Consider the following 23,033-nt stretch of genomic DNA (forward strand, 5'->3'; position numbering starts at 1 on the left):
ACCCAACAGCATGCCCATAGCAGTCATGGTCTAGCCATAACAAGATGGTGCATGCAGCCTACATAGGCGACACTCTTAGACCGTCTGGTTTGGTAACCAGGAATATTGCACTACTGGGCCCCACAGGACCCCTTCTATACAAAGCCACTGCCTTCAAGACCAGAAGATGTAGCTTACCTACCTAACATATGTATAACAAACAGAGAGTCAGACAAAATGAGAAGACAGAGGAATGTGATGTCAATGAAAGTAGAAGACTAAAGCTCAGAAAAAGATAAATAAAATGGAGATAAGCAATCTGTATGATAAACCATTCAAAGTAATTATCATAAAAATGTTCATTGGATTTGAGAAAAGAATGCATGAACACAGTGAGAATTTTAACAAAAAGAAAAAAGAAAACCAGCCAGAGCTGAAATATAATAACTGAAATGAAAAATACAGTAGAGGAATGAGTAGCAGATTATAGGATGAGGAAGAACCAGTCGGTGTTCTGGAAGACAAGGTAGTAGAAAGCAACCAAGTTGAGCAGGCAAAAAAAAAAAAAAAAAAGGTTGAGATCGCTAGGACAACATCAAGCATACTATTATTTGCATTATAGGGGTCCCAGAAGGATAAGAGAGACAGATAAAGGGGCACAAAACTTACTAAAGAACAGCTGAAGCCCCCTAACCTGGAGGAGGAAACAGACAGCCAGATTCAGAAAGTAGAGAGAGCCCCAAACAAGATGAACTCAAGTAGGTTTACCATAATAATTAAACTAAAAATTTCAAAGATATATTTGCAGCTGGGACACTCAGTCAGCTACACCAGGGGCCAGCCTTGCCCATCAGTGTACCAATAGTGGTCTTAGCCAATTAAAATTAAATAATTTAAAACTAAAAATTTCAAAGATAAAAAGAGAATCCATGATATTGTCCAAAGTACTAAAAGAAAAGCCTACAACCAAGACTAGTTTACACAACAAGGTTATCATTTAGAATTGAAGGAGAGATAAAAAGTTTCCCAGACAACAAAAATTAAAGGAGTTCATCATCACTAAACTGGCCTTACAAAAAAATGTTCAAGGGACTTCTTTAAGTGAAAAAGAAGAGATCATAAAAAAAAAATAAAATAAAATAAAAAATAAAGGAAAATATTTCACTGCTGAAAGCAAATATACAGTAAAGGTAGTAGATCAGTCACTTGTAAAACTAATATGAAGGTTAAAAGACAAAAGTAGGGAGTTCAGGGGGAAGACCCTAGGTCCTGTGTCCCAAGAATACAACTAGGTAACTATCAAATCATCCTAAATACCCCAGAAATTGATCTGAAAACTGGAAGAAAAGTTCCACAGCTAAAGGTAGAGAACACACTGAAGAAGGTAGAAAGTGTGGAGATGTGGTTTGGGAGAGAAATGGACTATGGCCGCTGCAGTGGGGTGAAGCAGCTGTCACACAAAAGGGCAAGATATAGACCAGCACACAGGGGAGTGCCTGGGGAAAGCAAATCCCCATAGCAATTGGCTTGGAAAGAGCCTAAATTTTGTGAGTTCCTGCAATCAGTGGGGCTTTAAGGATGGAGTTTTAAAGGTCAGCATGCTTGGTTCAGAGAAAGGTCGGAGGACATTAGGGCTGCTCTTGGAGAAAGGCAGGGCAAACAGCCCATGCAAATACAGTGTGGAACAGCAATCTAAACTGCCTGAGGCACACAGTGAGGAAGTTAGTTGCTCATCTTGAGCATCTCCCAGGGAGTCAACGTCACAGAGCTACTCCACTGGGAACAAAGGAACTGGAGGTGCCATTTCCCTCCCCTACTCCTCAACATAAGCACAAGGCCACCTGGGGGAACCAGCACAGTGCTGACTGTTGCTACCTAACTGGTGTACACCAACCCCTGCCCCTCCACACTTCACACTTGCCTCAGTCCCAGCACAATGTGCCCCCTCCCCAAAAAGACCAGTCCAAACCCCTACCAACACTGTGTTTCACCCAGGAGTTTTGCAAGGCCTCAGTTCTGGTGGCAGCAGCAACAGGTCTCATTCACAAGCAGACGAGGGCACACTTAGCTAAAATATGCCACATTCACGGCAGGGACCAAAGACTACCCACAACAGCCAAAGAGAGCCTCTGCAGATGACTGGCCTAAAGGATAAAGCAGCCAGGACACAACAGCAGAGCATACGCAGCACACACTGGAGACACTCCTGGAAGCACCAGGCCCTGGGGAACAGGGGACCTTGCAGGGCACTATGGAACCTCTTTTTCATAAAGCCATTACCCTCAAGAACAGAAGATGTAGCTGACTTTCCTCACACACAGAAACAGGCACAGAGACTTAGACAAAATGGGAAGACAGAGAATTTGTCTCAAATGAAAGAACTGGACAATGCCATGGATGGAGGTCTAAGTGAAACAGAAATAAGTAAAATGCCTGATGGAGAATTTAAAGCAATAATCATAAAGATACTTACTGGGCTTGAAAAAAGAGTGGAGGACATCAGTGAGACCATTAACACAGAGATAAGGAATAACAAAGCAGAAATAAAGTGCTCAATAAACAAAATGAGAAAGATGCTTGATGGAAAGAACAGCAGGGTGGAAGAATCAGAGGAATGAATTAATGACCTAGAAGACAGAGAGATGGAGAGTAATCAAGCTGAACAAAAAAGAGAAAAAAGAATTATGCAAAATGAAAATAGATTTAGGGCACTCCTTGACTCCATCAAATATAGTAACATTCACATTATAGGGATCCCAGAAAAAGAAGAGAGAGAAAAAGGAGCAGAGAGTTTATTTGAAGAAATAATATCTGAAAACTTCCCTAATCTGGGGACGGAAACAGATATCCAGATCCAGGAGGCACAAAGATCAACAAAAGCAAATCCACACCAAGACATATTGTAATTAAAATGGCAAAATATAGTGATAAATAAAAAGTATTAAAATTAAATATTAAAAATTTTAATATTAAAAATATTAAAAGCAGCAAGAGAAAGAAGACAGTTACCTATAAAGGGAACCCTATGAGGCTATCAGCGATTTTTCAGCAGAAACTTTGCAAGCCAGAAGAGAGTGGCATGGTATATTAAAAATGATGACTGGGAAAAACCTGCAGCCAATACTCTATTCAGCAAGACTATTATTCAGAATAGAAGGCGAGGATAAAGAGTTTCCCAAACAAAAACTAAAGGAGTTCATGACCACTAAACCAGTCCTGCCAGAAATATTAAAGGGGACTCATTGAGTGGAAAGGAAATACCAAAAATGGCAGTATGAAGGTAGGAAACACACAAGCAATAAAAATGAGTATTTCTGTAAAAAAAAATTGGTTAAGGAACTCACAAAATAAAAAGATGTAAATTATGATACCATCTATCTAAAATGTGAGGAGGAGTAAAGAATGGGTTCAAACTTAAATGACCGTCAACTTAATATAGCCTGCTATATGCAAAGATGTTATACACAGACCTAATGGTAACCGAAAATCAAAAATCACTAATAAAAATGCAAAGAATAAAGAGAAAGAAATCCAAATATATCACTAAAGAAAACCAGTAAACCATGAAAGAAAGGCAAGAAAAATCAGAGAAAATCTACAGAAACAACCACAAAATAAGTAATAAAATGGCAATAAACATGTCTATCAATTGAATGTAAATGGACTAAATGTTCTAATCAAAAGGTATATGGTGACAAAATGGATTAAAAAAAAAAGACCCATCTATATGCTGCCTATGAGACTCATTTTAGACTCATTTAGACTCATTTTAGACACCTGCACATTGAAATTGAGGGAATAGAGAAACATTTATCATGCAAATGGATGTAAAAAGAAAGCTGGAGCAGCAATATTTATATCACACAAAATAGACTTTAAAACAAAGACTGTAACAAGAATCAAAAAGGACATTACATAATAATAAAGGGGACAATACAACAAGAAGACAACTGTAAATATTTATGCACCCAACATGGGAATACACAAATACATAAGACAGTTAATTACAAACATAAAGGAACCAATCAATAATAGTACGTGACTTTAACACCTCTCTTACATCAAGGGACAGATCATCTAAATAGAAAATCAACAAGGAAACAAAGGCTTTGAATGACACACTGGACAAGATGGATTTAGCAGATATATTCAGAACATTCCATCTTAAAACAGAAAAACACACATTCTTCTCATGTGCACATGGAACATTCTCCAGAATAGATCACAAAGTTCCAAAAATTCAAGAATATTAAAGTCCTATCATGCATCTTTTCTGACCACAATGCTATGAAACTAGAAGTCAACCACGAGAGAAAAATCTGGAAAAACCACAAATGGAGATTAAATAACATGCTTCAAAACAATGAATAGGTCAACCAGGAAATAAAAGAAGAAATAAAAATGTGCATGGAAACAGATGAAAATGAAAACACAATGGTTCAAAACCTTTGGGATGCAGTTAAAGCAGTACTAAAAGGGGAGTTTATAGCAACGCAGGCCTACCTCAAAAAGCAAGAAAAATCTAAACCTAAACTTACACCAAAAGGAGCTAGAAAAAAGCAAAAAACAAAACCTAAAACCAGCAGAAGGAAGGAAATAAAGATTAGAGCAGAAATAAATGCTATAGAAACTTAAAACAACAACAACAACAGAACAGATCAATGAAACCAGGAGTGGTTTCTTTGAAAAATAAAAAATAAAAGAAATTGATAAAACCTCTAGCCAAATTTATCGAGAAAAAAAGGAGAAAGGACCCAAATAAAATTACAAATGAGAGAAGAGAAATAACAACACCACAGAAATACAAACAATTATGAGAGTATTATGAAAAATTAAATCCCAACAAATTGGACAACTCAGAAGAAATAGATAAATTCCTAAAAGTCTAGGACCAGAAGTCTTCACAGGTAAATTCTACCAAACATTTAAAGAGTTAATATCTATTCTTCTTAAACTATTCTGAAAAATGAAAGAGGAAGAAAAACTTCCAAAATAACTCTATGAGACCAGCATTACCCTGATATTGAAACCAGATAAAGACACGACTAAAAAAAGATGACACGTCAATATCCCTGATGAACCTAGAGGCAAAAATGCTCAACAAAATACTAGCAAACCGAATCCAATAATACATTAAAAAAATCATTCACCACAGTCAAGTGGGATTTATTGCTGCCTTGCAAGGGTGGTTTAATATTTATAAATCAATGTGATACATCACATTAATAAGAGAAAGGATAAGAACCACAAGATCTTTTCAATAGACACAGAAAAAGCATTTGATAAAGTACAACATCCATTCATTATAAAAACACTCAACAGAGCAGCATCAACATATTACCTCAATATAATAAAGGCCATATACAAAAAAACCCACAGCTAACATCATCCTCAATAGGGAATAACTAAGAGCTTCTCCCCTAAGGTCAGAAACAAGACAAGAATGTCAACTCTCACTACTTTTAGTCAACATAGTACTGGAAGTCCTTGCCAAAGCAATCAGACAACAAAAAGAAATAAAAACATCCAAATTGGTAACGAAGAAGTAGAACTTTCACTATCTGCACATGGCATGATACTATATATAGAAAATCCAAAGACTCCACCAGAAAATTGCTAGAACTGATAAACAAATATGGTAGAGTTGCAGGATACAAAATCATTATACAGAAATCTGTTGCATTTCTGTAGACCAATAAGTGAAACAGCAGAAATTTAAGCAGAAAGAGAAATTAAGAAAACAATCCCATTTACAACTGCACCAAAAACAATAAAATACTTGGAATAAAACTAACAAAAGAGGTGAAAGATCTACACTCTGAAAACTATAAAACACTGATGAAGAAAATTGAAGATGACACAGAAAATGGAATGACATTCATGCTCATGAATTGGAAGAATATTGGTAAATTTATCTATACTACCCAAAGCAATGTACACAATGCAATCTTTATCAAAATACAAACAGCATTTTTCACAGAGCTAGAACAAACATTCTAAAATTTGTGTGAAACCACAAAAGACCCCAAATAGCCAAAGCAATCTTGAAAAAGAAAAGCAAAGCTGGGGGCATCACAATTCCAGACTTCAAGTTACATGACAAAGCTGTACTGATCAAGACAGTAGGGTACTGGCACAAAAAAGACACATAGATCAATGAAACAGAATAGAAAACAGAAATAAACCCACAATTATATGGTCAATTGATCTTTGACAAAGCAGGAAAAAATATCCAATGGGAAAAAGACAGTCTCCTGAACAGATAGTGCTGGAAAAACTGGACAGAAACATGCAGAACAATAAAACGGGACCACTTCTTATGCCTTACACAAAAATAATCTCAAAATGGATAAAGACCTAAATGTGAGACAGGAAACCATCAAAATCCTACAAGAGCACAGGCAGTAATTCGTCTTACATTGGCCATAGCAATTTTTTTCTAGATAGGTCTTCTGAGGCAAAGGAAACAAAAGCAAAAATAAAGTTTTAGGTCTCCATCAAAATAAAAATCTTCTGCACAGTGAATGAAGCAGTCAACAAAACTAAAAGGCATCCTGTGGAATGGGAGAAGATATTTGCAAGTGACATATCTGATGAAGGATCAGTATCCAAAATATATTGAGAACTTATAAAAATCAACACTCAAAAAACAAATAATCCAATTAAAAATGGGCAGCAGGCATGAACAGACATTTCTCTACAGAAGACAAACAGATGGCCAACAGACACATGAAAAGATGCTGAACATCACTCATCATCAGGGAAATACAAATCAAAACTGTGAGCTATCACGTCACAACTGTCAGAATGGCTAAAATCGACAGAAGAAACAATAGGTGTTGGCAAGTATGTGGAGAAAAAGGAACCCTCTTGCATTGTTGGTGGGAATGCAAACTGTTGTAGCCACTATGGAAAACAGTATGGAAGTTCTTCAAAAAGTTAAAGATAGGACTACCCTTTGATCCAGCAATTGCACTACTGGGTATTTACTCAAAGCATACAAAAACACTAATTCAAAGGGATACATGCATTCCTCTGTTTATGGCAGCATTATTAACAATAGCCAAGATATGGAAGCAGCCTAAGTGTCCAGTGATTGATGAATGGATATATAAAGATGTTTGTTTATATATATATATATCTTTGAATATATACATTCTTTGAAGAGTGAATCAAAGAAATAGAAAATCTGAACAGATCAATACTATCAACAAATTTGAATCAACAATCAAAAAACTCTCAAGAAACAAAAGTCCAGGACCAGACAGCTTCATGGGTGAATTCTACCAAACATTTAAAGAAAAGTTAATACCTATTCTTCTCAAACTATTCCAAAAAATAGGAGGGAAAACTTCCACATTCATTCTATAAGGCCAGCATTACCTTGATACAAAGTCAGACAAAGGCACTAAAAATGAAATAAAAAGAAAGAAAAAGAAAATCACAGACCAATATCCCTGATGAACATAGATGCAAACAAACACCCTCAAAAAATATTAGAAAACTGAATTCAACAATACATTTAAAGGATCATCTACCATAATCAAGTAGGATTTGTTCCAGGGATGAAAGGATGGTTCAATATCCACAAATCAACCAATGTGATACACATTAACAAAATGAAGGCTAAAAATCATATGATCATCTCAATAGATGCAAAAAACCCATTTAACAAAGTTCAACATCTATTCATACTAAAACTGTCAACAAAGTGGGTTTATAGGGAACACATCTCAATATAATGAAGGCCATATATGACAAACCCACAGTTAACATACTCTGATGAAAAGCAGAAAACTTTTCCTTTAAGATCAGGAACAAGACAAGAATGTCAGCTCTCACTACTTTTATTCAACATAATACTGGAAGTCTTAGCTGCAGCAATTAGAGAAGAACAAAAATAGAAGACATCCAAATTGGTAATTTAGAAGTAAAATGGTCACTATCTGCAGATGATATGATACTATATATAGAAAACCTTAAACACTCTACCAAAAGTCTATTAGAACTAATATATGAATTCAACAAAGTTGCAGGATATAAAATTAACATACAGAATTCTCTTTTGTGTTTCTATATGCTAATAACAAAGTAGCAGGGAGAAATTAAGAAAAGAATCCCATTTACAACTGCACCAAAACCAATAAAAAACCTAGGAATAAATTTAATGAATTAGGGCACCTGGGTGGCTCAGATGGTTAAGCGTCTGCCTTCGGCTCAGGTCATTATCCCAGGGTCCTGGGATCGAGTCCCATATCGGGCTCCCTGCTCCTTGGGAGCCTGCTTCTCCCTCTGACTCTCTCTCTCTGTCTCTCATGAATAAATAAATAAAATCTTTAAAAAAAAATTTAATGAGTTAGGTGAAAGACCTGTACTCTGAAAACCGTAAGATATGGATGAAAGAAATTGAAGACACCAACAAATGGAAAGATATACTATACTCATGGATTGGAAAAATTAGTATTGTTAAAATGTCCATACTACCCAAAGCAATCTATAGATTTTATGAAATTTCTATCAAAATATCAATTGCATTTTTTTAAAGAACTAGAATAATCCTAAAATTTGAATGGAACCACTAAGACCCCAAATAGACAAAGCAATCTTGAAAAAGAACAAAGCTAGAGGTATCACAATCCCAGATTTCAAGCTATGGTACAAAGCTATAATTATCAAGACAGCATGGTACTGGCACAAAAGTGGACACATGTATCAATGGAACAGAATAGAGAGACCAGAAATAAACCCATGCTTATATGGTAAATATAACTGTGACAAAGGAGAAGAGAATATATAATGAGAAAAAGACAGGCTCTTTAATAAATGGTGTTGGGAAAACTGCACAGCTACATATAAAGGAATGAAAGCGGGCCACTTTCTTATGCCATATGGAAAAATAAATTTAAAAGGGATTTAATGATTTAACCAAAGCTGGGGGCATCACAATGCCTGACTTCAAGCTCTATTACAAGCTGTGATCATCAAACAGCATGGTATTGGCACAAAACAGACACATAGATCAATGGAACAGAATAGAGACCCCAGAAATGGACCCTCAACTCTATGGTCGACTAATCTTTGACAAAGCAGGAAAGAATGTCCAATGGAAAAAAGACAGTCTCTTCAATAAATGGTGCTGGGAAAATTGGACAGCCACATGCAGAAGAATGAAACTGGACCGTTCTCTTACACCATACACAAAGATAAACTCAAAATGGATGAAAAACTGCAATGTGAGACAGCAATCCACCAAAATTCTAAAGGAGAACATAGGCAGTAACCTCTTTGATATTGGCCACAGTGACTTCTTTCAAGACATGTCTCTAAGGCAAGGAAAACAAAAGCAAAAATGAACTTTTGGGACTTCATCAAATTAAAAAGCTTTTGCACAGCAAACAGTCAACAAAACTAAGAGGCAAGCCATGGAATAAGAGAAGATATTTGCAAATAATATTACAGATAAAGGGCTGGTATCCTAGATCTATAATAAACTTATCAAACTCAACACACAAAAATCAAATAATCCAGTCAAAAAATGGGCAGAAGACATGAACACTTCTCCATACAAATGGCTAACAGACACATGAAAAAGTGCTCAACATCACTCAGCATCAGGGAAATACAAATCAAAACCACAATGAGATCCCACCTCACACAAGTTAGAATGGCAAAAATTATCAAGACAGGAAACAACAAGTGTTGGCAAGGATGTGGAGAAAGGGGAATACTCTTACACTGTTGGTGGGAATGCAAGCTGGTACAGCTACTCTGGAAAACAGTATGGAGGTTCCTCAAGATGTTAAAAGTAGAGCTACCCTACAACCCAGCAACTGCACTACTAGGTATTTACCCCAAAGATACAGATGTAGTGAAAAGAAGGGACACATGCACCCCAATGTTCATAGCAGCAATGTCCACAATAGCCAAACTGTGGAAGGAGCCAGGATGTCCTTCAACAGATGAATGGATAAAGAAGATGTGGTTCATATATACAATGGAATATTACTCAGCCATCAGAAAGGATGAATATCCACCATTTGAATCGACATGGATGGAACTGGAGGGGATTGTGCTAAGTGAAGTAAGTCAAGCAGAGAAAGACAATTATATGGTTTCACTCATATGTGGAACATAAGGAATAGTGTAGAGGACCACAGGGGAAGGGAGGGAAAACTGAATGGGAAGAAATCAGAGAGGGAGACAACACATGAGAGACTGGACTCTGAGAACCAAACTGAGGGTTACAGAAGGGAGGGGGTTGGAGGGATGGGGTAACTGGGTGATGGGTATTAAGGAGGGCATGTGTTGTAATGAGCACTGGGTGTTAAAACCAACTAATGAATCATTGAACACTACATCAAAAACTAATGATGTACTATATGCTGGCTAATTGAACATAATAATAAAATAAATACAAACTACACATAAGCATAGCTGCATACCATTAGACATAAGAACAAGTTTAAAAATAAAAGGATAGAATAAACATTGATTATGCTAAGATTAACTGAAAAAAGGTGATAGAGCTAAATTAATACCAGATGAGTAGACTTTAAGCCAAGAATATTACCAGCAATGGTAAAAAGCTTTTCATAATGATAACATGTTTTTTATTCACTAGAAGATATATGACTCTAAATTTGTATGCACCTAATAACACAGCTTCAAAATATACATAGCAAAAGGTGACAGAACTAAAAGAGTAGACAAATTCACAATCATAGCAGCTGATTTTAATATATCTCTCTCATTAACTGATAGGACTGAACAATGTCAAGATTGAGAACACTTAAACAATAAAGATCATTTAATCACTTTTGGTGATGGAACTAACTTAGCAATCTGCCCTCTCCTCCATGTTCCCACATGGTAAATTTTAAGAGGCACTTATCATTTGTGACTGTGAGATAGAAATGGCTGTTAGACCATGCTTATCAGCCCTGAGAGTTGATAGTGGTGCTGCAGCTAAATTTTTATAATTGTTTTTTATTTTTTGCGAAGTACTTTTTATAAAATTCCCACATCGGTGATAATTATCATCCTTTTGTAGATTAGAACATGTTGGCTTCAACAGACTAAATTACTACAGGTTCCACAAATAATAAGTGTTTGTGGTAATGTTAAGACCCAAGTCTCTTGACTCCAAGTCTTCTGTTCTTTCTATGAAAACATGTATTAAAAAAATGGCTTAAGCACATTTAATTAGGAGCCCTCCATGTTGAATAAGTGTCTGTTGCTTTTCATTAAGCACTTGCTCCATGTTTTTTGTTTTTTTTTTTTAAAGATTTTTTTATTTATTTGACAGAGCGAGAGAGCACAAATGGGGAACGTTAGAGGGAGAGGGAGAAACAGGCTCCTTGCCAAGGAGGGAGCCCGATGCGGTGTTTGATCCCAGGACGCTGGGATCATGACCTGAGCCGGAGAGACGTTTAACCATCTGAGCCACCCAGGCGCCCCTGCTCCATGCCTTCTTTTGGAGGGCTGCTGTATAATAGAACGAGATGGATGTGGAGTGTGAAAACCAGGCTCTGGGGATTACCTGGTTGGTATGGGGAAGACACTTAAATTTCCCTGATTTTCAGTTTCCTCATCTTTAAAGTGGGGGTGATATTGCCAACTTATATAGCATTATTCAGAGTCTTAAGAATAGCATAAAAATCATTGTTTCTTTGGCTCCACGCTGACTTGCTCTGCAAGAATCCTGGCATCTTCAATTCAACCAGTGACATCTGAGACTATTTAGTCCTTTTGAAAAGTAGTAAGTACCAGGAAAAGCAAGTAACCTAGTAGGGATATAAAATAACAAATAAACATTAAAAAGTTACTATATATGAAAATTTGTGAATTCTAAAGAAATGTACTAAAAACTATTGAGTTCCTCTTTAGTGTCTAGCTATTATAAGGATACAAAAATAATATCTGAGACCCACAAGAATATTATAATGCTCCATTTTCCTAAGGCTCTAAGTAGGATATTAAACAGAAACAAAATTTTGAGGCAGTAATATCTGAAGGAGTGATAATCTATAGTTCAGTGTGTGCGCTAAACTTAGTTTTATGCTTCAAACAGAGGGCTATACTAGGTTAATGCTACTCAAACATTAATGTACATATAAGCCATCTGGGAATCTTGTTAAAAATGCAGATTCTGATTCAGTAGGTCTGGGGAAGGGCCTGAGATTCTGCATCTTTAACCAGCTTCTAGGTGATATCAATGGGGCTGGCCCAAGAATCACACTCTAAAAAGAAAGATCCTACATACCTTGTGAAGATAATTTGTTCTGATACAGGTTCTATTTATTCTGATTAGGGTGCTTCATTATAAACAATGCCAACCTAACTCTGGTAATGTTGAACGAAAAAGGAATTTATTAAAAGGATATCAGACAGTTCACAGCATCGATGGGGATGCTGGCAAACCATGTTTAAGAAAATGAGAACAAAAGATGATCAAGATCATCTCAGGAACAGTCTACGTAGGTCTGTACTACTGGCACCAGCTCTGCTACACTCTCCCCACAGGCAGTGTTGGATTCTTGGTTGCCATAAATGTGGCAAGTCATCTTTGGCCTTGAAACATTGCATTTGCCCTCTAAACAGGTTCAAAGTCATAGGGTTTGAAACACTGATTCACTGTGCTAAGATAGAATCCTTCCCCTGTTAGAACTGCCATCCCTCCAAGGTATGGTCCTGCCTTCCCCCTGTCTTGGATTTCCCCCAAATGTCAAATGTCTTTACACTCTTAAATCTTAGAGAGGTATAAGCAACAAGAGACCATGCAATCCAAATGTACCCTTTTGATAAAAATGTGATTTCCAGAGATATTATAAAATGTAAGGTTTTCATATAAAGTTAGGAGAAGGGGAAGAGATAAGACTATAATTTTCCAATTATTTCCAATTTCCATCTTGTCCCATCTCCTGAATCCCTTGAGGACCTTTTCTTCATTGACTTAATTCATGTGTCTTATAAATGTTTAAGAGAAAAGATGAAAAGATGGTAGATTTCAAAAGTCAATGCCATTTTATGGCTTGTGTTGTGGAAACTATTGGATAAACAGAGTTAGTGTTGCTCAAAAGATTGACAAGCTGTGACAATAGAGCAGTGAAGCTAGATTTATTTAACTACACAGAAATTAGCAATCTAATTTATAAGGAGGCTGGAAAAGAGATAAATAAAGGAAAAGCTATATTATATTGAATAGTAAGGAAGGTTTTAAATGAATTCACCTTTAACAAGGTAGAGATGAAATTCTGAGTTAAAAACACTTAAATCAGAGGGAAAATATTTTATGGTGTCTCTTTAAGAATTGTCAAATGAATTTCTTTTTAAAGGTACATAAACACACACTCACACACAACTATTTCCTTCATGGCTGAGCCTTAGAGATTCAAGTTATTTTTGGTGCCAGATTTCAACCCAGAGGAAGTTTTATGGCTGAGTTAAAACCCCCTGAAAGCAAAGGTTACAATGGAAATGCTGACAGAGTCCGTGCCATGGCAACATTTGTGAGTGTAGTTTTATTAAAACAATAAACAACTTTTGTTCAAGTGCAAGTAAATGTAAAAACAACAGAAAAAGGGCCCCTTCCTGCGTCTAATGCTTAGTCTTTCTCTGTTATTTCCTTGCTGGGGCACTGATCCGAGCTTGCTGGGTCGCACAGGCAATTATTGGTCTGAAATCAACTCTTGCACCCCGGATCCTTATAAAAAGGCCAATGAAACACCAGGAGAGGGAACTCACCTCTGACCTTATTAAAGTGGATACTGAGTGTATGCTCAATTGGGGCACTGGGTATATTTATAACTGGCACTAGATTTAGGTTTTTGATTTCCTAATTGACTTTGTATGTATTTCTGTGCCAGATTATATAACAAATTATATGTGTTTCCTCCTTTATTGCCAAGTAACACATCAAGGTCTAAATGATGTCTTATGTGGTACACACTGTGTTTGCTCAGGAACAGATAGAAGAAAACAGGGAGGCCAGAAAGTTCACCTCCTCACAGAACGCAGTCAGCCGACCAGGCAGAGCTGGTTAATGACTTTTGACTTTTAAAGTTGTACAAAGAGAGTCTCAGTGACCCTAGGAAGTGTGGAGCTGTGAGGAGAATAAGAGTGCTGTACTCCCCTTGCCCTCCTTCTCCCCAAAGTATTATTGTGCATTGTGTTTGCAAATGACATACATCTAGCAGGAGAATAAGGACCATCCAAGAAATACTTTCCAAAGAATGAACACACGAGTAAATATCAATGTAGCCAAACTTAAATGTGAAGGAAATCAGATCAAATATATGAATTTCTCCAAAAAAAACATTAAAAATAACTTGTGTTTATAGAAAGGTACAGAATATAACAAAAGGGAATGAGAGGTTTGAAAAGTGACAGTAAACTAGAGGCAAAAAGGGCAGGGGATTGGTGAGAAATTTTCCATTGCTCAGAGAACTGCCTGAACTTACCAGAACGAGCCCAAATTTGCTCTAATTAAATTATATTGGGAGGCTCTGTGCTCACATCTTTCAACTACCAAGTCCTATCCATTTAGAACATTCTCAAGCTATACTGAAGATTAGAGTCACCTGGGGGTGGTTAAAAATCACAATGGTCATGCACAATTAAATGAGATTCTGGGGCTGGGGGATGAAATGTACATCAGTTTTTTTTTTTTTTTTTAAAGCTCCCAGGTGATTCCAGGGTACAGTAAAAAACTGTAGACCACTCCAAAAGGATCCTACAACCCTAGACATACTGACCTTTCAATGGAAACAAAACAAAACAAAACAAAAAACTACAGATGTTTGTGGCAGGACATTTCCTCTAGGCAATTCATTGGGCCCCTCTGTTAGCAGCATTCACAGTTTGGTTCTCTGTCTCCAAGCCCAATTGGTAGAATGTCTACAGCAGATGTTTGAATGACATTCACAAATGGAAGCTTCCAAACCTTTTCTTGTTTAACAAGTAACAGCAGGACCTTATTTAAATAAAGATCAGTAGTGATCATTTAATCCTCTTAAAATTGCCTTTTCTTCCTCTCTTCTATAAGCTCGCTGACCTTTGGATGCACAAAGCAACACTGTAGACGTCTGCAAGTTGCTTTCTGGAGTAACTGAGCAGTCAATTGAATTGCTATGTGCTCCATCGCGTTTAGTTATTAAGACTAAAATTACGGAGGTGGTTGATTATTCCAGCCATCTGAAGGACTGTTCTGAATTCAATTCTTTTTTCATCAGCTGTTCTCAGGGTCAAAATCCTGAACAGAGTGGATAACGCTTGGAGTGTGGAAAGACCAAAGCGAGCCTTCACTGAGTCCCAGTGGAAGCCTGTGGAAAGTCTTTTCCTCATGTGCTTTTAATGTTTTATGTTTTATCCACATTTTCATGATTATAAACTGTTACTTTGGGCAAAGAGTTGCTTCTGAGAAGCCAATGAATTGTATATATGTACACAGGCTTATTTTGGATTCATTTACAGGAAACACCTTTGAGCCCTCTTGCCTCCTACTGCCCCTGCTGCCTTTATTAGTACCTATGTACCAGAAGCATGTGTAGTGGCCACTCTGAGCCAGTTGTTTGTTTGCACCCCTGGCTGCACTCTGGGTATAGGGTGTTTTGGAAGCACCTTGAAAAAATCTGAATCAAAACCAAGAGCTCTTGAGGTTTGTTGGTTACTGTCCACTTGCAACTGGACGATACATTGATCAGCAAATGCTAGCATCTAGCAAGGAAGCTTCTCTACTTAATCTAGACATAGGGCTAATGAAGCAGGATGCATAACCCTTTTAGTCTTCATTCTTCTTGGAGACATCTCATCAAAATAAACAATTCTTTTCCTTCTCTCCAATTCCTTTGGGAGCAATCCATTTAGCAGTGAATGCTTCTTTGGAGAATTTTTTTGAAAAGTGAAAATCATGGCTTCCCTTTTGAACTACCTTAAATTTTGGGGAAGCATAATTTAAGTGAGGTGATGGATGTGACAACTCTATATTGATTTATTGTTCACAAATAATTTTTTATACAGTTGACCCTTGAACAACGAGAGGGTTGGGGTGCCAACCCCCAAGTGGTCAAAAATTTGTGTATAACTTTTGACTTCCCCCCAAAACTAGCTATTGATAGCCTACTGTTGACTGGAAAACTTACCAATAGCAAACAACTTTTTTTTTTTCTGTTGTATTTTATACTGTATTTCTCACAACTTCCTTTATGAAGTTTTTAGAGTAGATATTGCTAGCCCTTCTAGACAGATAGGGAAACAGACTTATTAGGAGACTTGCCTCACCAATCAAATGCACTTTTAAGTGCATTTTAGCAATTTCATGGGATTTTAAAAATTTTATTTAGTTGACCTAAGTTATATTAGTTTCAGGTGTGCAACATACGGACTCGACATTTCTATACATTAAACACTCACCATATAGTTACCATTTATCACATTATTACAATATTATTGAATATATTCCCTATGGTGTACATTTTTAATCCCCATGACTTATTTTGCAACTGGAAGTTTGTACCTCTTAATCCCCTTCACCTATTTCATTCATCCCTCCCCCCCGCCCCCCACCGCCACCCAGCAACCACCGGTTTGTTCTCTGTATTTATGAATCTGTTACTTTTTAGATTCCACATATAAGTGAAATCATATAGTATTTGTCTCAGACTTATTTTTCTTAGCATAATGCCCTCTAGGTCCATCCATGTTGTCACAAATGGTAAGATCTCATTCTTCTTCATGGCTGAGTAGGATTTTGTTTTAACAATGAGAAGGGAGTAGCTACCAGAAAGATCACAACACACTATTTTGAGCAAAAGAAACCCAGGTAAAATGTGACTTCATGACACTTGAATTCTTTATATGTGCTGCCGAAGCTAGCACACATTTGAATTCTTTATAAAGTTATTTTGAAGTTGAGGTGAGATGCCACATTTAGAAGCCTGATTGTAGCACCTTAGCTAGTGGCATGGCCTGCCCATTTGTGTTGTTATTCCCTGGTCCTCAGTCTTAGTCTCCAAAGGTGGTCTAGTTATAGACGTCCTGCTTCTTTACAACAAACCACCTATTACTTTAAGTAAACTTTCAACTACAAAGCCCATTTTACAGGGGGGTCCTAAGTGGCTTCACTCTCTTAGGCAAAGAGAAAGCCAAAGTGGCAACAAGAAAGAGTGTTACACTGACTTGTGGGTGTGTCACCAGTAGTGACTGGTGGCTAGTGAGTTTCCCCAAAGCATGTGGTCAAGTAGATCATGGTGAAGGCAGCAAGGAAGCAGTGCTAACAGTGGTGGAGAAGATGGGCTCATGCAAGGTTCTGAGAGGGTTTTCTTGCTTGTCTCCAACCTCTCGGTATGAACACATGCAAGAGCTTACCCAGGGACCAAGTATCATGTGTTCCTCATAAGAGATGCAAGCACTGTGTGTCTTAGACGAAGAGAGTCAACTGCAAAGGAATTCTAAAAAAAAAAGAAAGAAAAAAAAAAGTGGGGTGTAAACAGCATTGGCTGCCAGGTGTTTCACGTCATATGGAAAATGCAATTTCCATGACCAGCAGTAAGTGGGTAATCTCCAAGGTCAAGACTGCCTTGGCCTCTTCAGGCTCTGCTTGTAGCTGTGTATTTTAACTTATTTTGAATGTATCTATTTCAAAACATTTCATATTAAATTTATCCCCAGAGTTCCAGAAAAGGGGTAAGATACATTTTCATATTATCTGGGAAATTATGTACATTGTGTTGTTAGAAATGATATGCTAAGGATCCATAAATGTCTTTGATAGTTATGGTAAAAAGAGGATGATACACATACTTTAGGAGAAATTGTATTTTTGGTTATAATCTTTGTTATAATGGTGTTTAAAAGAGTTTTTTGAGGAGTTTGACCTCCTGTATCTTTCAATTATTATAGTATTTAAAATTTTTAATTCTTTCATACCAACTTCCTATTTAAATGAGAGATGACTGAATATTAGAACCAGGAGGGACATAATAATTTATTTAGCCAAAACTCCTATTTGTCAAAGAACAAACTGATGATCAGAGAAGTTACATGATTTGCCCAAAGACACACACCTAGTTAGAAGCAGACCTAGGACTAAAACCAAGGAAAATATACAGTGGATTCTTATTCCTGCTTTTTCTTGTCTTTCTAAATAAGCCTGTTGAGTGAAAACCACTCATACAGCAGGTAAAAAAAGACAGAAAAAGATGTGTGAAATACAAGGTTATGTCAGAATGCCACAGACACTTAAAATCAGCAATGAACACCTCTGACTGACCTTAGTCTTTTCCAAATTTTTCTTTGGACACCTTTTATAAACCTGACTGCCATCTCTCTGAACTTTTTGTGCATCCTAATTGTCAATTTATAGAGTACCAACAATTTAATCTCATTCTTTTCCATTAAAATTAAAACAGGAAATATAGGGATTTAAGAATTCAACTTACTTGTGTACCCACTATTTTGTAAATCTTCATGAAGATAGGGAGTGAATTTTGTTCACTGTTGTATTCCTGGTGCTTGGCACAAAGCAAGTATTCAATAAATACTGGTGCACTTTGCAAACCTCTAACTACCTGCCTTGAGAGCTAGTAAATACTTGGATATGCATTTAAAATATCTGACCACATAAAGTGTCTTTCAGGTCTAGGACCAACATATTTTAAGAATCTCCCTAAAGAGGCTAGCAAAAACATTTTCCTTTCTATATTTGTGTTAACATTTTGAGAGCAACTTTTCTAGCAGTGAGAAAAATGTCCACTCATAGTAGGCATGGTTTCACCTAGAAAAGAGTTGTGTTTTGGAAATCACTGAGTAAACACTCCTTGCTTATGATTTCCAAAGTGATTTTGCATGCAACCTCTTATGATTTCTATAAAATTCCTATGAAATACGAGACTAGTATTATTTTATATTTAGTTGATGTAAAAAAAAATTCCAAAGTCTTTGGGAATATGGACACAGACCTTCTGACTCTAAGTATCATATACTTCTGCAAACCCCATCCGTCCTTCCAGATAGAAACTATGGCTTTGGTAAATTACTCATAAAAATTTTCCCCTCTTTTAAGTGCATTGGCGATTATGGTCCCACTTCTGTGCCTCCAGGGGACTGTAGAGGTTACTCAATGGAGAAAGTCAAGTTGTTAGTGGCTTCATGGGAGTTTTCTTCTTACCTATGCAGTCTCCTCATCTAACATGAAATTTAGTGGACTTCCTTACATGACTTGATGTCAACTCTCTTCATCTAAAATTCTGTAATCATAAAAATCTCAGATAATGAGCCAAACATTGGTCTTGGGGAAAAATTATTACAACCAAATGTTGAGATGACAATAAAATTCGGATAGTTCCTTTGAATTTACAGTAGTAATAAGATTTTCAAGTCAATTCAACAAATAATTGTTGAGTACTATCTATGATAAAAGTAGACTTTGTATTTACAAACATAAGGCACATTTCCTGTCTTTAGGAAATATGCAGTTTCAGGGAAAGACTGACCTAAGTAATTAACGGTGCAGTGTAGCACTTTTTCAACAACTGGTATAACCAAACTGCTATGGGGTACAGAGGAGAGATTCATTTTGCAAGTGATATATAATCTGGCCTTTAAAAGAGTAATAACCATCATTCCAGGTGAAGGACGTGGTGACATAATAATGCAAATATGAAAACACAGTAAGACAGTGTTGGTGCTACTATTGTGCAATCCCAGGGTATAAGCAGTAGTTTCTATTTGAAAAAGTTACTACATTTATTTTGAGAGTTGTTGCAAGTTGGGCTCCCTAAGAAGCAGATTCTAAGATGGAGGTTGGCATGCAGAAGTTTTATTAGAGAGTGTTCTTAGGATCCATACCTTAGAAGGGAAGGAAGCAGGACTGGGCTGAGGAAGGAGATGAGCAGTGAGTAGTCTCAAGGGAGGCCTCTGCTAACACTAAGGGGAGCTCTGAAGCTGGAGTAATCCTTCAGAGTTGTCTAAGGTGGGGCAAAGTGCTCTATGTCTACCAGCCATTGGTTGTGGACATCACTGGGAAGGGGGCTTGACCTTGAACAAGGTGGACTGACAGTGTTAGGCCATCTACCAGAAGCATTCCCAGTGGGGAGATTGCATTATTCTAGGCAGGAATTCTGGGTGTAAATGTTCTTTAGCTAAAATACTAGGGTGGTCAAACGTTCTTTTATTTAGGCTGCATCATATTAGTGTCTCATAGAGTTTTGCCAGATTTCTACTTCGATAGTAAGAATCACATTAAAATTTTTTTCCTCACAAATACAGGTAGGATGGTATTTCCTGAGAATTGACATTCATAATTCCCAGAAACCATATTTTGTTCTAAATTTTATAATAAATTTATAAGAGCAATATTTTTAATTTCTATAATTTAGTATAATTAAAAATATTTGATGATTTAAGAATCTTGCAGGACACACAGCTGTCTTTATGAAGAAAGGGTGAGCATGCATATTATTGTACTCTACATGTCATGACAACATTGTCACCTTCCACAGAGAGCATCTCACTTAATAGGATAAGCCATGGGATACCCAGGATGCTATTGGTCTTACCATTTTATAGGTGATGAAATTAAGTTTCAGAGACCTGACAAGATTTGCACAAGGTTACAATGATAGAAAATGTCAAAACCAGTGTAATGGCTCAGTTTTCTGCCTTGAAGTACAGTAGTGCATTTCTCTCTTCATTGCAACACAATCAAAGTGGAAGATTATCCCCCATAGGCATGAACTTCTCATTATGAGTTCTGAGCTTTACTTTATTCCACTATGGGAGTATGGTAGGCTATTCCCCCTACCCCAAATCTTCTATCTGCTGAAATTAAGGTAGAGTAATATTTATCCACCTGTTCATTCGATTAATAAATATTTTCTGAGTATTTATAAAGTGACAAGTATCATGCTAGTTAGGCCCTGGGTTATAAACATAGACAAGATATAGCTCCTTTTCTCAAGAAGCCTAGTTCTGGTCTAATACCTGCTTAGGGGAGTTTTTGGACATAGAGAGGGTTTTCCTTCCACTGAACTAGAAAAGAAGGTCTCGGTTATGTACTTTCACTTAAGAATTGTGGTGGCTTATAGACACAAACTGTCACAGAGTGCACAGATGTGGACTTGCCAGACTCTCATGAGGAGTGTAGGTAAAAGACAAAAGAAAGTAAAGATTTCTAGAATGTTCGGATTTTTATTTCTGAAAATTAAACACTCCCAAATAGCTACATATGTATTATAATTCAAAGAGTGAATGTCTTCCACATTATTTTCTTGAGAACACTTCTGCTCTACCATTTCAATTTGTAATTTGGGGTACTCTCTCATTTTTGGTAGCTCAATAAGGGCATGGAGTAATGATTTTGTAATGATTACATAACCAAAATATAGGAAGGCTCTGGAGAATGCTAAAAAATTATTATAGATTAACTGAAATACTATCACTACGTGGTTTAAAAGTGAATACATTCTAAAAAAATAAAGTGAATACATTCTTAATGTCTATTTCTTTTGTAATTATGTTTAAAAGTTGACAAAAATGTGCCGATTAGAGCCACCTGTGCCAACTGTTATAGCTAAAGCTGGAAAAAGGCTTTCACTAAGGTAATAATTGGAGGGGATAAAGACCTGTTTAAAGCTGACCGAAATCATTTGCTTCATAGTGAGGGGGCCTACACACTGAAATGTGTTCATTTTCCTTTTTGTTGCTGGCTTATATGTCAGTAATCAAGACAGACTCTTCTGCTCAAGGGCTATTAAAATGGCTTTACATGAGCCAGCCTGATTAAATGATCTTATTTCAAGAGAAGTGGGAATATAAGTCATCTTGTTTTCTTTGCTCCTTTACCTTTTATTTCAATTTAAAATACTTAGCTGATTTCCAGAAGTCTATATTTTTGAGATAAATAGTAAAAAGCATAAATAAGATGATGTAAATATTTTCCAGATACAACAACTTGATTATCAAAATGAACCTTTATGGGGACAGAAGGAGTCTACCAATACATATCTTAAAGGATAATCTTAATCAGTATGGTGACTTCTCATTTCAGAAATAATCAGTAGATCCAAAGTTACATCAATTAATAATTACTTTTCTTGTCAAATCTTTAAAAGCAGGTAGCATTGATTAAGTCATGGTTTATCACTCATGAGCACAACTTCCTTTATGGTGAAAACAGTTCTATTTGGAATTAAATTGATTGTTGTTGTTATTGGCTTGGTTAACTCAGACCTTAGACTAGTAAATTACATTGATGTGATTATTTTAGTACATGAATATGCACCGTTGGAAGAAAAAAGATGTATCTGTAAAAAAAAAAAAAAAAAAAAAGTGTCATCTGTTATTTAAAACTCCCAGCCCCTGAGATTAGATTTTATATTATAGACAAATTTCACATTTGTTAACTGTAAGACAATTTGTATTTTAAATATTCAGAAAAAAGAATAAGAAAGGGTACTTTTCTTCTTTTCAAAAAAAATATCCTTTGTAAGTTATTACTATTGGACTCTCTTATGGAGAAATTAGGTCATTTTTGGCCCATTTGGGTGTATTAAGAGAATAACCTGTTCTAGTTCTTTTCTTCAGGGGCTAGATTTTCTCCAGTCTATACACTGCAAACATGAAGCATACATTCTATCTGTAACACTAGCTTCCAATATACAGAAAGAGGCCAGAATTTTTCCAAAATCTTCAAAGTTGTTTAATTACCAACTTTTTTTTTTTTTTTTTTTTAAGATTTTATTTATTTGACAGAGAGAGAGGGAGAGCAAGAGCGGGAACACAAGCAGGGGGAGTGGGAAAGGGAGAAGCAGGCTTCCCCCCAACCCGAGCAGGGAGCCTGACGCGGGGCTCGATCCCAGGACGCTGGGATCATGACCTGAGCTGAAGGCAGACGCTTAACGACAGCCACCCAGGCGCCCCTAGAATACTTTTTGAACACTATTTACCTCCACCCTAAAATAGCATCAACTGATTATTTGACTAATAATGAAGAATAAATGAACAACTTATTTTCAGAAGTAAGGAAATATCTTGGGCTTCAAGTTAAGTAACAGATT

The sequence above is a fragment of the Phoca vitulina genome, unplaced genomic scaffold (genome assembly GCF_004348235.1).
Source record: "Phoca vitulina isolate PV1807 unplaced genomic scaffold, GSC_HSeal_1.0 scaffold25, whole genome shotgun sequence".
Classification (NCBI taxonomy): domain Eukaryota; kingdom Metazoa; phylum Chordata; class Mammalia; order Carnivora; family Phocidae; genus Phoca; species Phoca vitulina.